We start from the raw sequence: 14777 nt of genomic DNA, 5'->3' as shown, positions 1-14777 counted from the left end.
TGGTTTATGGTTAAATGTTGACCTTGGTAGGCTCTTAGGTTAGGCCTAAATTCAGAATCTGTGATTGACTTTGACAATCCTGGGATAAACAGTCCGGCCCTCAGGACGTCTCATTGGAGCAAATCTGACCCCGGACTCAATATGAGTTTGACACCTGTGATCTAGAGATTTTTTTAAAGAATATTGGCTGATAATGATTGGTTCTCTATCAACTGAGACAAACTAGACAGAGTTCATTAATTCCATCTGACCCTTTAAACCTGACTGTGCTGCTGTTGCTGCTTGTTGTCAGGTCAAGTATTTAGATTTCTTCATTAGTGTAAATGTGTATCCAAAAGTTTGGGAGCAAATGTTATCTATTTGCCATCGCAGGAAAAAAAAAAAAAAAAAAAAAAACTTTTTATGTTTTACCAGAAAACATACAGATACTTTCAATCACAACAGTCCTGAATCAAAGAAGACAAATATCATTTGTTTTCTCTGATGGTAAACTGTTCTATTATACTGAATAGAAATACACGGCCTATTTTCGTATTTGGCTCATTGTGATATAATTTCTTGGAATATCTTAAAATGCTTTATATCCCTTAAATCTGTACAATCTAAATGTTATGTAATCTGTGTTTTGGCTATTATGGATTATTTCAGATCAATTATGCTGGGATTAGGCCAAAAACGATCTCCTTTGGCAAGATTGCGTTGTCACCATGTTTTAGACTGCATGTTACGTAACGTTATCAGTTCAACACAAACGTATAAATTGATGACATGAAAGACAGAAGCCTTTATTTCCGTTCTACATTGGATTACTTCTGGTTTACCTTTTTCTCTTATGGCTAAGGATTATGCTAACAGAATTGTGTTTTCATGGAGTAAATACAGAGTCCATGGATTTGGCGGATGTTGAAAGTGTCAGCGATTTGTTCCTGTGGCTAAAATTAAAGAACAGTCTATATTAATACTCCAGTCAGTGACCAGCTTTAATGCTGTGGCCTGAACATTTTTGATGACCTGTTACCATGATGACAAATGCCTGACAAACCACTGAGTCACACTGAAATCCACCCAAATTGCTGCCCTCCCCTCTCCCCTGCATTCGCTTTCTATGACACAGAAACCAACATGCAGATCCCCCGTCTTGCTGCAGCTCAGACAGTGGCCAGCAACCCTGTTACAAACTCGCCGCGTATGTCTGGCATGCTGACAAATATCTGAAGCACTTGCTTAGCCACAGTATGCCCTCACACACATGTGGCAACAGCACCATGTGCGCAGAGCTTCCACCTTGTATGATTCCCAGCTGAGCCTGAAAAGCATGGACGATACGGGACATTTGTAATCTTTTCTGACAGAATAAAGAAATTCCATTAAGATTAGATTTCAACCATTTCAGCTCTCTTTAAGTATTTATTCCTCTTCCATCCAGCAACACATGAAACCAGGATGATTTATTCACACATACCAGCGGATGCATGGAGAGAGGAACATGTACATGATCATCTTGTTTGGACTTTCTCACCTTTTGACTGACAGTAAAAGCCACTAGTGTTGAAGATCAATAATTCAGATCAATCCTTAGTCGATTGCTTTCAACCAAAAGATATTTTGGCAGACTCTGAAACAGCATAACAGCACTATCACTTCCAGTTCAATCTCAACATTTCTGCCACTAAGTAGCCCAGAAGGGATATCCCTCACACCATATGGTCTGATGGTCTGGTTACAATCTGTCAGCACTATCTGTCCACTCAGCTGAATGCACTCCGACAGTGCTGGTGGGCTTTTAACAACAACACGGCTATTGATCAGGCCACAATAAGCTTTTAGATTAAGCACACAAAAATCAGAGCTACATGTCAGATACCTGTCACTCACTGCTTCAAGGAATACTCTGACTTAGTTGGGGAAATATGATCATTTACTTTCAGGATGAGAGTAGGCTTAATCTACAGCTAGCAGATTAGCTTAGCTTAAAGTTTGGAAACTGAACTTTAAACCATGACTGATTCAAATCTAGACATAGACATGAGTACCCCCCTGATCAAGTACATGCTGCAGATGTTTCTATTTGGGCTGGGCAATTAATTGCAAATTAGATTAAATCACAATACGGCTTGCTGCAATTTTTTAATCATTCAATCAATTAATATGAGTCAAAATCATCACAGTGTGATATTTTTCAAGATTGTTCAGCCCTGGTTTAATTGTCTATGATGTTGGTTGTATCAGTGGTTCTCCACCTTTTAAAAATAAAGATGCCACAGACCGGGGACCCCCACTGTACCTGAAGGTGGTTGAACCTTCAAGAATAGTCATGTTCAGACAAGGCCACCCATAACGCATTTAACCTGAAAAATAACCACTCTTATCAAAGAAACAAATACTGTTTTTAATCATTTTATAGCCTTCTTAAAAATGTAAATCCCCTTCATTAAAAAAATAATTCAAATGGGTTAAAAATCGCAAAAAAAAAAAAGGCAAAAAATGGTGGAAAAGGAGGTGAAATTGGATTTTAAAAGCAGAAGAAATGGGTTAAAAGTGGCAAAACTGAGATTAAAATGGGCAAAAATGGGCATAAATAGCAGTAAAAGGGAGTTAAAAAGTAGCTGAAAAGGCTCCAAATGGGCAAAGATGGGTGGGAATTTGGTGAAATGGGATGAAAAATTGATAGAAACTGGCAAAAAAGAAAAAGGAAGGAAGGAAAAGAAAAAAGGCAGATATTGGCAGAAATTAGTTAAACTGGCAAAAACGGGAATATGAGATAGTGAAATGTGGTTGAAATGGAAAAAAATTGTGTGTAAAAAGTGGTAAAGGGGTAAAAGGGTGTTAAAAGTATCAATAATGGGTCAACAGAGGCAACATTTGGTTTATGTGGCAAGAATTGATTTAGAAGTGGCAAAAACAGGAAGGAAAAAGTGGTGGGAAGAGTTTAACGTGGGCAAAAATAGGAGCTACCCTGCAAAAATGTGTTAAAATTGGTGGGAAAAAATGATGAAAAAGGGTTAAAAGTTGGCTAAATCTGTGTAAAGTGGCAACAGTGTAATTGAAAAAAAATTCACAGTTTTTTTGTAGGGAATCTGGAGACCCCCTCTTTGTGTCTTGCGACCCTAAAGGGGGTCCCGACCCCAAGGTTGAGAACCACGGGGTTATAGTATAGATTGACTTATGCTTGTATTTGCTGGAAAATATGTAAGATGAAGAGTTTAAGAAATAACTGCATATTAAATCACAAACACAATATTGGGGAAAAAATCACAATTCGATCATTTTCCCAAATTGTTCAGTCCTAGTCTCTATTCAGGTAATGTTTCCATACTCACACACTGGACAGAGTAATGGTTTTCAGCTTCCACAGTCTGACTCATCTAACATTACATATGTGAACCAAACTCTCTGGGTTGGTCTAACTTGACGTGTTGATGTGTTTGTCTTTGTTTTTGGCTGCACAGAAAGCTGGATTACAGCAACAACAACTGCTCTCATGGGACAGATTACTTAAAAAGGTTACCAACACACCAGTCTGCTACGCATGCACCATGTCTGCAAGAAAAAAGTCATGTAGTACTGTGACTTAAAGAAAATGTGCATATCAGTGAAAGTTCAAGACTTAACCACATGAGTAGAAACCCACAGAGGCAGACAAAAGCTGATGTAACATCATGTCACTGTCTAACCTCAGATGATCTGGTAGATTTTCCAATACACCAGCCACTGTGGCAGCTAGGTGAAAAAAAAGGGGATAATCTTTCTTGAATAATCTATTTTATGTCTGGTTAACAGTATTGTATCTAGGAGACTTTTATTTTGAAGGGTGAAAACAGAAGAGCTTGGCTGTTGTTCTGTTGAGGAGTTGACAGGAGTGGCTGAATAAGTTTGCTCTGTCCTGTTCATAATACCCACGTAGTCGTTTTCATTACAATAATCTGTTCCCATTTTGTTTAACCAGGAAAACCTTGTTGAGATTAAAAATCTCTTCTTCAAGAGTGCCCTGCAAGACAGGCAGCAGTACAGTTCACAAGGTCATAAATAATAATAAGCAGCTATACGTAAATGAATAAATTATACAGTTTTGCTGCAGCTAATAACCCCAATAATACATCATCTTCTACTGACATTTCATTCAGAACAAGGACCAATGAGCAACTTACTACAATGGCCACCAGTTTGTTTGTATCCCATCTATGCAGGTTGTCTAACCTGACACGTCAAACGGGTTTGTTTCACACATCCATCTGGGACAGCTTCAACAGGAAACATTTGAGAAAAGGCAGAGGCTTTGAAAAAACAAACATGGCAAAAAGTGGCACAGTTTATCTAAAGTTAAATAACTTTCATCCTGAAGCTAGCCGTTGTGTCATCCCACTGACGCTATTGATGCCTTTGAATCCCTTGCAGCAGCATTTTCAGCGAGCCTGGAACTTGTGTGACTTTCGGGGGCTTGAATGATTACATCCACACCAGTGAACCCGATATTGAATGTCTTTTTATCTATTTTAATTGAATTACGATCATATATTACTGCTAGCCCGAATGCTAACTCGAATGCTAATGACCAGATCTGTTTGGGTCTGTTAGCCAGTTGCAGGCTGTTCCATAATCACGTCATAGAGCCTGAGTAGAGCATAAAAGAGTGAGAGAGAGAGAGCCTGTGATGCAGCCCCCTGTATTATTATTTTAATATTTAGCGGTAAAACTCAATAATCAGCAGAAAAACATCTTTAGGGTCACTGAGATGCTGTACATTATGGTTCTATTTGTTGAGCCATGTTCTGAGTCAAATATTGGTCTAAAATAATTTGCTAGTCTGCACAGTCAGTCCAGAAAGTTCATGCTGGTACTGGATCTGCACTCTGTATCAGCTAACACCTTGGTATTGGTATCGTATCGGGATGGAAAAAATGGTATCAGAACATCCCTACCAAAAACACAGTGGGCTAAAGGCAGGTCTGCATTATTAGGGCTTTATTTAGGATTATGGTTACTGTACTGTCATTAAGTACTGAGTAGTGGGGTATTCATTCATAAGGTAGTGAAGGACAGAAATTACTATGAAACAGTGTTAATTTCTTTGACAAAATTAAAACTGACTAAAAATGCTTGGTGACTACCTTTTTGATGAGAAAGACGGGACAAAGACTAGTTTAAAAATAAATCTTTGATGAAAGTAAGTTAAGTTGTGTTTAAAAGGTAAGTCAGTATTTTCATTTGTGTATTTTAAACCAGTTATGGTAGTGAAGTAGTATGATTGTTTTAGATTTTCACTAATTTTACAATTTGGCTGATCAACTCAGTTTAAAGAAAGAGAAACATCTGGAACTGACGCCTGGTGAAATCTGCTCAGTACACCGACAGATTCAGCTGTGACTGCATTGCAATAAAACCTAAGAATATCCTAACTGAAAGGTTTTTTTTGGACAAAACATAACAATGCTTTTTCATCCATGTTGTAAAAACAGGACTTTCATGGTAGATTGCCTCGCCTGGCTCAAATTCATGTCTACTCTAGTTTTTCTTCTTAAATTGACTTGAGAATACCTTTGGGCAGTTGCGAACTAATTGGAAGCAAAATCTAATTTGTGATTTATTTTTAGTCAGCGGTGTCCCACAGTATTTAAAGATGAACGTGGCATGGTGTTAAGAATCACAGCAGATGCTGTGCTTTTCACTACACCTTCGTGATCTCACTGACTCGATAAAACTGCAAAGACAATTTAAGGGCAGAAAGACGCTTTTTACAAAGAAATCTGAAGCATTGCCATTTTTTTCTTACACATGCACACACATAACCCACACTTGCACACAGTTAATCATCACTAACTCATTTGGATGAGCACCAAGATTTGTGTGTCATGTCTCACCCCGAGCACTCTAAAATCCACTCTTTCTCTCTCTCTTTCTGCAGACTGGCCTGCTGAGTACTGAGTTCCTCTTTAAGGGGATGAAGACTCAAATCAATCTCTGACATAGATTCTATATGCTAAGAACATGATGTGTTTGTCTTTTTCAGTTACAAAGATTGTAAGAGGAACTTGGTTGTCACTCCTCAGCGACAGTGAGTGCCTGCAGAGTCTGAAAATACCTGGCCTGCCGGTACGTAATAAATAATTTCCTCATTTTATTTATTTTTAAGTTGAGAACATCAAGGTCCAGGTCTTGCTCACTGACCAAACCCCATCAATCATTTCTATGGTGGGCTGTTTTAAGCACATTTTGTACGTTTCCCAGAGGATGTCTCTAAGTCACATCAGGTCCTCTGCGTGACATTTACTGTCTCTTCTAAACTGGCTGCATGGACCCCAACGTCAGCATGACAGTGAATAAAACTGTGTTGTTTCAAATATAAACACCCCAGCATGTATCTACAACTATTTCAGTTTATTTAACCTAATTTTATCAGTTCAAATAAATTAAGATTTTCTAAATCAGCTCCCAAACGAACCCTTGAGTGTCCTACCCATAGGAGTTTTTTTTTAGTTTTCTGTGAACGCCTGCTTTTAGCTGGACATTCAAAAATTCCAGTTGACTAGTATCTTCCTTGTGTCGAGTCACATTATCATTATTTTTATTTGTGTAATTTAAAAAGATGGAAAATCACAGTCAGCTATTGAGCTAATGTTTGTGACAGCTTTGCTCAAAGCCCCAGAATTTCCACTGAAGATTCTCAGAGAAACTGAGTGGGAACGTAAGATGTGGATTTCGAGGAAAACTTTGATTGGAATGTCACTGGCGGTTAATCAAAGAAAATTGGAATTTCTCACAGATGGACCTGTGTGTACATCTCAGAATGCACCAACACATACTGGACGTTGCTTTTAACAGAAAAACAGATTCAGCATGAACAAATAAAAACTTTGATTTCCATTAATACTCTTAAAATCACTGCCCATCTCTATGTGAGACTACTTATGTAATTGTTTTCACCTGATTAATTCACTTGTCTGTTTTTCATAGACGTAAACCTCCAGAGATAATTCATCTCCTAGTGTAAACCTTGTGATAATGGTGGAATCTTAAACTAAGACAGTATAATAAATGCTGGCCGCTCACAGCCCCTCCTTGTTCATCTCTGATCTGCAGGGAAAAAATGTTTAAAGAAAGACTGTGAATTTCACATCCTGCAATGCTCTGTGTAAAGCAATGAAGCCAAACACACAAGACAACTACATCCACATCTTTTAGGTAGAAGCCTTTCATTATTATTATTCTTTTATACTTTTATAAGCACACATGCTGCAGGTGCATCTCTACTGTCTCCACAGTAGCATTTAGCGTGCCTGAAGTGAACCTGAGGTGGTGGATGGAGGTGTGGAAACTCACTAATTAAAGCCACCAGATGTGCGAAATGGAAGTGAGCTTGAAACACAACTGCTCCTGATTAACAGAGGGAGTTCCTGTGTTAATAACAACTCATGATATAACAATCTTTTTTTAGCATTGCGCAAGTAAACAGAGACCTCCATCCACAGCATGCTCCAGAGAAAGTTCTACAGAAACCGTTATCTGAAACCACACCATCAGTATGACGTGGAAAAAAATCCACACTGACAACCGTTTAAAGTCAGGTTCTTCAACTTAAACCAGCAGTGTTGACAGTGTATGCAGAGGTCTTGTTTCCTAGGTAACATATCCACATAAACATCTATGTTTGTGATCACACCCTGAAACATCTCCTCATTATCATAACCATGTGGCAAATAAACAAACTTCACATCTAAATCCTGCTAAACAAGCCATAAAAATTGCATTCCTGTTGCCTTAACTGTAGTTATATCTCCTCATGTCAAGAATATTTTTAAAGTTGTTTCCATTCTCTGTATCGTGAGGTCTCCCTACTTTATTTCTTCTTTTACTGAAACTCTGTCGAACTTTAAAGCCTTTCTGCTGTGCCTGAACCACTCCAAATGCTGCAGCAAAGCTTTTAGCCCTACACTGGCTTCCTAAAAAGCTGATTTTAATATTTTAGTGTGATATTAAGGTTCACCTGCAGCTGCTCTCTTCCTGTATTAGTCCTTCAAAATCTCCATGTGCCCTAACATCATCATGCTGAGCTGTGATGTTACTGTACTTCCATTGTCAATCCTTAAAATCAGCAATAGAAAAGATCCAATGTTACTGTCTCACTGGTACTTTTAGCTCTTTTAGATGAGATTTCTTATTTGGATTTTTTAAAAAATGGATGGATATTAATATTTTGATGTAGTTACATTTTTTGCATCTTTAAATCAGCTGTATCTTAAGACTCATCAATATAAGGGTTATGCACAACTCCAGTTTCAAAAATTTGAGGCGCTGTGTAAAAGATGAATTAAACAGAATGAAATGATTGCAAATCTCACAAACCCACATTTCATTAACAATGGAACATAAACAACAGATCAGATGTTGAAAGACATTTGACCATTTCATGAAAATTTATTTTTCATTTTGAATTTAATGGAAGCAATACATCTAAAAAGAAGCTGGGAAAGCACAACAAAAAGCTGGAAAAATAAGTGGTTCTCATTGAAAAACAGCTGCAGGAGCATTTAGCAACTGATTAGGTTAACTGGCAACATGTCAGTAACATGACTCACTATAAAGAAGCACTTTAGAGAGGCAGAGTCTCTCAGGAGTAAAGATGGGCCAACCTGTGAAAACTCCTCATGAAATAACTCATCATCTACACCTACTATTATCATCAAAAGATTCAGAGAATCTGCAGAAATCCACAAATCAATATTGGGTGCTTGTCGCCTTCAGGCAGTACTGCATAGTTAAAGCTGTTACCATGCAAAGAAGAACATGATCCAAAAACGCAGCTATTTTCACTGTGCCAAAACTCACAAACAGTGAACTGAGGCAAAATGGAAAACTGTTCTGTGGTCATGTGAATCAGAAGTTCAAATTCTTTTTGTGGAGCAAAAGAGGGATCATCTAAGTTTTTATCAGCACACAGTACAAAAGCCTGCATCTCTGATGGTATGGGGTAGTGATTAATGGGCAAAACGGTTAAAATTGTTTCTCAAATTAGCCAGCGGGGGATTTACTAGTCGGTTAAACTAATTACCTACCATTTTTTATGAACACGGGCTGGAAATCCCAGTCTATAATGCTCTTTTAAACTGAACCTCCTGCCACCAAAAGCCACTGTAGCTTCAGTTAATGGTCGCTGCCTCCCTCTCTGGCACCTCACCAGATATAAACATAAGAAGTTCTTGGTGGCTAAGCTGCTAGCGTGTAGTAGGAAGACCGCAGTACGACAGTTTTCTAAAGTAGTAAATGGAAATAAAGTGGTATGTGGGCTGTCGAGGGTTAAGCTCACATTAAGTGAAAAGAAGCCGAATATCAAAGCACGATATTAATCTGCAAAGAGGAACAAAGGCAGGCGGTGCTAGCTTTTAATGCTAGCCATGCTGTAGAGAGTATATCAGGCTAACCTCACACCCACTGACTCATTGACCCTGTGAGGAATATGACTGTTTATTTTAGGGGTTTTCTCCTATTTAGACTATTCGGTTAAACAAAATGTAAATAAGCATTTAGCTGGAGTATATAGAGGTTTACTAAAGAGTATATAGAGGTTTACTGTAGAGTATATAGAGGTTTACTGTAGAGTAAATAGAGGTTTACTAAAGAGTATATAGAGGTTTACTGCAGAGTATATAGAGGTTTACTTTAGAGTATATAGAGGTTTACTTTAGAGTATATAGAGGTTTACTGTAGAGTATATAGAGGTTTACTAAAGAGTATATAGAGGTTTACTTTAGAGTATATAGAGGTTTACTAAAGAGTATATAGAGGTTTACTAAAGAGTATATAGAGGTTTACTAAAGAGTATATAGAGGTTTACTGTAGAGTATATAGAGGTTTACTGTAGAGTATATAGAGGTTTACTGTAGAGTATATAGAGGTTTACTGTAGAGTATATAGAGGTTTACTAAAGAGTATATAGAGGTTTACTTTAGAGTATATAGAGGTTTACTAAAGAGTATATAGAGGTTTACTAAAGAGTATATAGAGGTTTACTAAAGAGTATATAGAGGTTTACTGTAGAGTATATAGAGGTTTACTGTAGAGTATATAGAGGTTTACTGTAGAGTATATAGAGGTTTACTGTAGAGTATATAGAGGTTTACTGTAGAGTATATAGAGGTTTACTGAAGAGTATATAGAGGTTTACTAAAGAGTATATAGAGGTTTACTAAAGAGTATATAGAGGTTTACTGTAGAGTATATAGAGGTTTACTGTAGAGTATATAGAGGTTTACTGTAGAGTATATAGAGGTTTACTAAAGAGTATATAGAGGTTTACTGTAGAGTATATAGAGGTTTACTAAAGAGTATATAGAGGTTTACTGTAGAGTATATAGAGGTTTACTGTAGAGTATATAGAGGTTTACTGTAGAGTATATAGAGGTTTACTAAAGAGTATATAGAGGTTTACTAAAGAGTATATAGAGGTTTACTAAAGAGTATACAGAGGTTTACTAAAGAGTATATAGAGGTTTACTAAAGAGTATATAGAGGTTTACTAAAGAGTATATAGAGGTTTACTGTAGAGTATATAGAGGTTTACTGTAGAGAATATAGAGGTTTACTAAAGAGTATATAGAGGTTTACTAAACAGTATATAGAGGTTTACTAAAGAGTATATAGAGGTTTACTAAAGAGTATATAGAGGTTTACTAAACAGTATATAGAGGTTTACTAAAGAGTATATAGAGGTTTACTAAAGAGTATATAGAGGTTTACTAAAGAGTATATAGAGGTTTACTGTAGAGTATATAGAGGTTTACTGAAGAGTATAAAGAGGTTTACTGTAGAGTATATAGAGGTTTACTGTAGAGTATATAGAGGTTTACTGAAGAGTATAAAGAGGTTTACTGAAGAGTATATAGAGGTTAACTGTAGAGTATATAGAGGTTAACTGTAGAGTATATAGAATTTAACTGTAGAGTATATAGAGGTTAACTGTAGAGTATATGGAAGTTAACTGTAGAGTATATAGAAGTTAACTGTAGAGTATATAGAGGTTTACTGTAGAGTATATAGAGGTTAACTGCAGAGTATATAGAGGTTAACTGCAGAGTATATAGAGGTTAACTGCAGAGTATATAGAAGTTAACTGTAGAGTATATAGAGGTTTACTGAAGAGTATAAAGAGATTTACTGAAGAGTATATAGAGGTTAACTGTAGAGTATAAAGAGGTTTACTGTAGAGTATATAGAGGTTAACTGTAGAGTATATAGAGGTTAACTGTAGAGTATATAGAGGTTAACTGCAGAGTATATAGAGGTTAACTGTAGAGTATATAGAAGTTAACTGTAGAGTATATAGAGGTTAACTGTAGAGTATATAGAAGTTTACTGTAGAGTATATAGAAGTTAACTGTAGAGTATATAGAGGTTTACTGTAGAGTATATAGAGGTTTACTAAAGAGTATATAGAGGTTTACTGAAGAGTATATAGAGGTTTACTTTAGAGTATATAGAGGTTTACTTTAGAGTATATAGAGGTTTACTGTAGAGTATATAGAGGTTTACTTTAGAGTATATAGAGGTTTACTTTAGAGTATATAGAGGTTTACTAAAGAGTATATAGAGGTTTACTAAAGAGTATATAGAGGTTTACTAAAGAGTATATAGAGGTTTACTGTAGAGTATATAGAGGTTTACTGTAGAGTATATAGAGGTTTACTTTAGAGTATATAGAGGTTTACTAAAGAGTATATAGAGGTTTACTAAAGAGTATATAGAGGTTTACTGTAGAGTATATAGAGGTTTACTGTAGAGTATATAGAGGTTTACTTTAGAGTATATAGAGGTTTACTAAAGAGTATATAGAGGTTTACTAAAGAGTATATAGAGGTTTACTGTAGAGTATATAGAGGTTTACTGAAGAGTATATAGAGGTTTACTAAAGAGTATATAGAGGTTTACTGAAGAGTATATAGAGGTTTACTAAAGAGTATATAGAGGTTTACTGTAGAGTATATAGAGGTTTACTGTAGAGTATATAGAGGTTTACTGTAGAGTATATAGAGGTTTACTAAAGAGTATATAGAGGTTTACTAAAGAGTATATAGAGGTTTACTAAAGAGTATACAGAGGTTTACTAAAGAGTATATAGAGGTTTACTAAAGAGTATATAGAGGTTTACTAAAGAGTATATAGAGGTTTACTAAAGAGTATATAGAGGTTTACTAAAGAGTATATAGAGGTTTACTAAAGAGTATATAGAGGTTTACTAAAGAGTATATAGAGGTTTACTAAAGAGTATATAGAGGTTTACTAAAGAGTATATAGAGGTTTACTAAAGAGTATATAGAGGTTTACTGTAGAGTATATAGAGGTTTACTGAAGAGTATAAAGAGGTTTACTGTAGAGTATATAGAGGTTTACTGTAGAGTATATAGAGGTTTACTGAAGAGTATAAAGAGGTTTACTGAAGAGTATATAGAGGTTAACTGTAGAGTATATAGAGGTTAACTGTAGAGTATATAGAAGTTAACTGTAGAGTATATAGAGGTAAACTGTAGAGTATATAGAAGTTAACTGTAGAGTATATAGAGGTTTACTGTAGAGTATATAGAGGTTAACTGCAGAGTATATAGAGGTTAACTGCAGAGTATATAGAGGTTAACTGCAGAGTATATAGAAGTTAACTGTAGAGTATATAGAGGTTTACTGAAGAGTATAAAGAGATTTACTGAAGAGTATATAGAGGTTAACTGTAGAGTATAAAGAGGTTTACTGTAGAGTATATAGAGGTTAACTGTAGAGTATATAGAGGTTAACTGTAGAGTATATAGAGGTTAACTGCAGAGTATATAGAGGTTAACTGTAGAGTATATAGAAGTTAACTGTAGAGTATATAGAGGTTAACTGTAGAGTATATAGAGGTTAACTGTAGAGTATATAGAAGTTAACTGTAGAGTATATAGAAGTTAACTGTAGAGTATATAGAGGTTAACTGTAGAGTATATAGAAGTTAACTGTAGAGTATATAGAAGTTAACTGTAGAGTATATAGAGGTTAACTGTAGAGTATATAGAAGTTAACTGTAGAGTATATAGAGGTTAACTGTAGAGTATATAGAGGTTAACTGTAGAGTATATAGAAGTTAACTGTAGAGTATATAGAGGTTAACTGTAGAGTATATAGAGATTAACTGTAGAGTATATAGAAGTTAACTGTAGAGTATATAGAGGTTAACTGTAGAGTATATAGATTTAACTGTAGAGTATATAGAGGTTAACTGTAGAGTATATAGAAGTTAACTCTAGAGTATATAGAGGTTTACTGTAGAGTATATAGAAGTTTACTGTAGAGTATATAGAGGTTTACTGTAGAGTATATGGAAGTTTACTGTAGAGTATATAGAGGTTAACTGTAGAGTATATAGAGGTTAACTGTAGAGTATATAGAGATTAACTGTAGAGTATATAGAAGTTAACTGTAGAGTATATAGAGGTTAACTGTAGAGTATATAGAATTTAACTGTAGAGTATATAGAGGTTAACTGTAGAGTATATAGAAGTTAACTGTAGAGTATATAGAGGTTTACTGTAGAGTATATAGAAGTTTACTGTAGAGTATATAGAGGTTAACTGTAGAGTATATAGAAGTTAACTGTAGAGTATATAGAGGTTAACTGTAGAGTATATAGAAGTTAACTGTAGAGTATATAGAGGTTAACTGTAGAGTATATAGAGGTTAACTGTAGAGTATATAGAGGTTAACTGTAGAGTATATAGAAGTTAACTGTAGAGTATATAGAGGTTAACTGTAGAGTATATAGAATTTAACTGTAGAGTATATAGAGGTTAACTGTAGAGTATATAGAAGTTAACTGTAGAGTATATAGAGGTTTACTGTAGAGTATATAGAAGTTTACTGTAGAGTATATAGAGGTTTACTGTAGAGTATATAGAAGTTTACTGTAGAGTATATAGAGGTTTACTGTAGAGTATATAGAGGTTTACTGTAGAGTATATAGAGGTTTACTGTAGAGTATATAGAAGTTAACTGTAGAGTATATAGAGGTTTACTGTAGAGTATATAGAGGTTTACTGTAGAGTATATAGAGGTTTACTGTAGAGTATATTGAAGTTAACTGTAGAGTATATAGAGGTTTACTGTAGAGTATATAGAAGTTTACTGTAGAGTATATAGAAGTTAACTGTAGAGTATATAGAGGTTTACTGTAGAGTATATAGAAGTTTACTGTAGAGTATATAGAGGTTTACTGTAGAGTATATAGAAGTTTACTGTAGAGTATATAGAAGTTAACTGTAGAGTATATAGAGGTTTACTGTAGAGTATATAGAAGTTAACTGTAGAGTATATAGAGGTTTACTGTAGAGTATATAGAAGTTTACTGTAGAGTATATAGAAGTTAACTGTAGAGTATATAGAGGTTTACTGTAGAGTATATAGAAGTTTACTGTAGAGTATATAGAAGTTAACTGTAGAGTATATAGAGGTTTACTGTAGAGTATATAGAAGTTTACTGTAGAGTATATAGAGGTTTACTGTAGAGTATATAGAGGTTTACTGTAGAGTATATAGAAGTTAACTGTAGAGTATATAGAGGTTTACTGTAGAGTATATAGAAGTTTACTGTAGAGTATATAGAGGTTTACTGTAGAGTATATAGAAGTTTACTGTAGAGTATATAGAGGTTTACTAAAGAGTATATAGAGGTTTATTGTAGAGTTTATAGAGGTTTACTGTAGAGTATATAGAGGTTTACTGTAGAGTATATAGACGTTTACTGTAGAGTATATAGAGGTTTA

General features: G+C 35.2%; 1 protein-coding gene across 1 annotated transcript in view; it reads right to left on the bottom strand.

Moving 5' to 3' along the window:
• The window catches only part of jam3b (junctional adhesion molecule 3b), a 114894-nt gene that overhangs the window by 74753 nt on the left and 25364 nt on the right, over window positions 1–14777 (bottom strand). The window lies entirely within an intron of this gene.

This window comes from Cheilinus undulatus, linkage group 12, assembly GCF_018320785.1.
Source record: "Cheilinus undulatus linkage group 12, ASM1832078v1, whole genome shotgun sequence".
In the NCBI taxonomy this organism is placed as follows: Eukaryota; Metazoa; Chordata; class Actinopteri; order Labriformes; family Labridae; genus Cheilinus; species Cheilinus undulatus.
The sequence above is the reverse complement of the archived record's forward strand: the minus strand, read 5'-3'. Positions and strand labels throughout refer to the sequence as shown.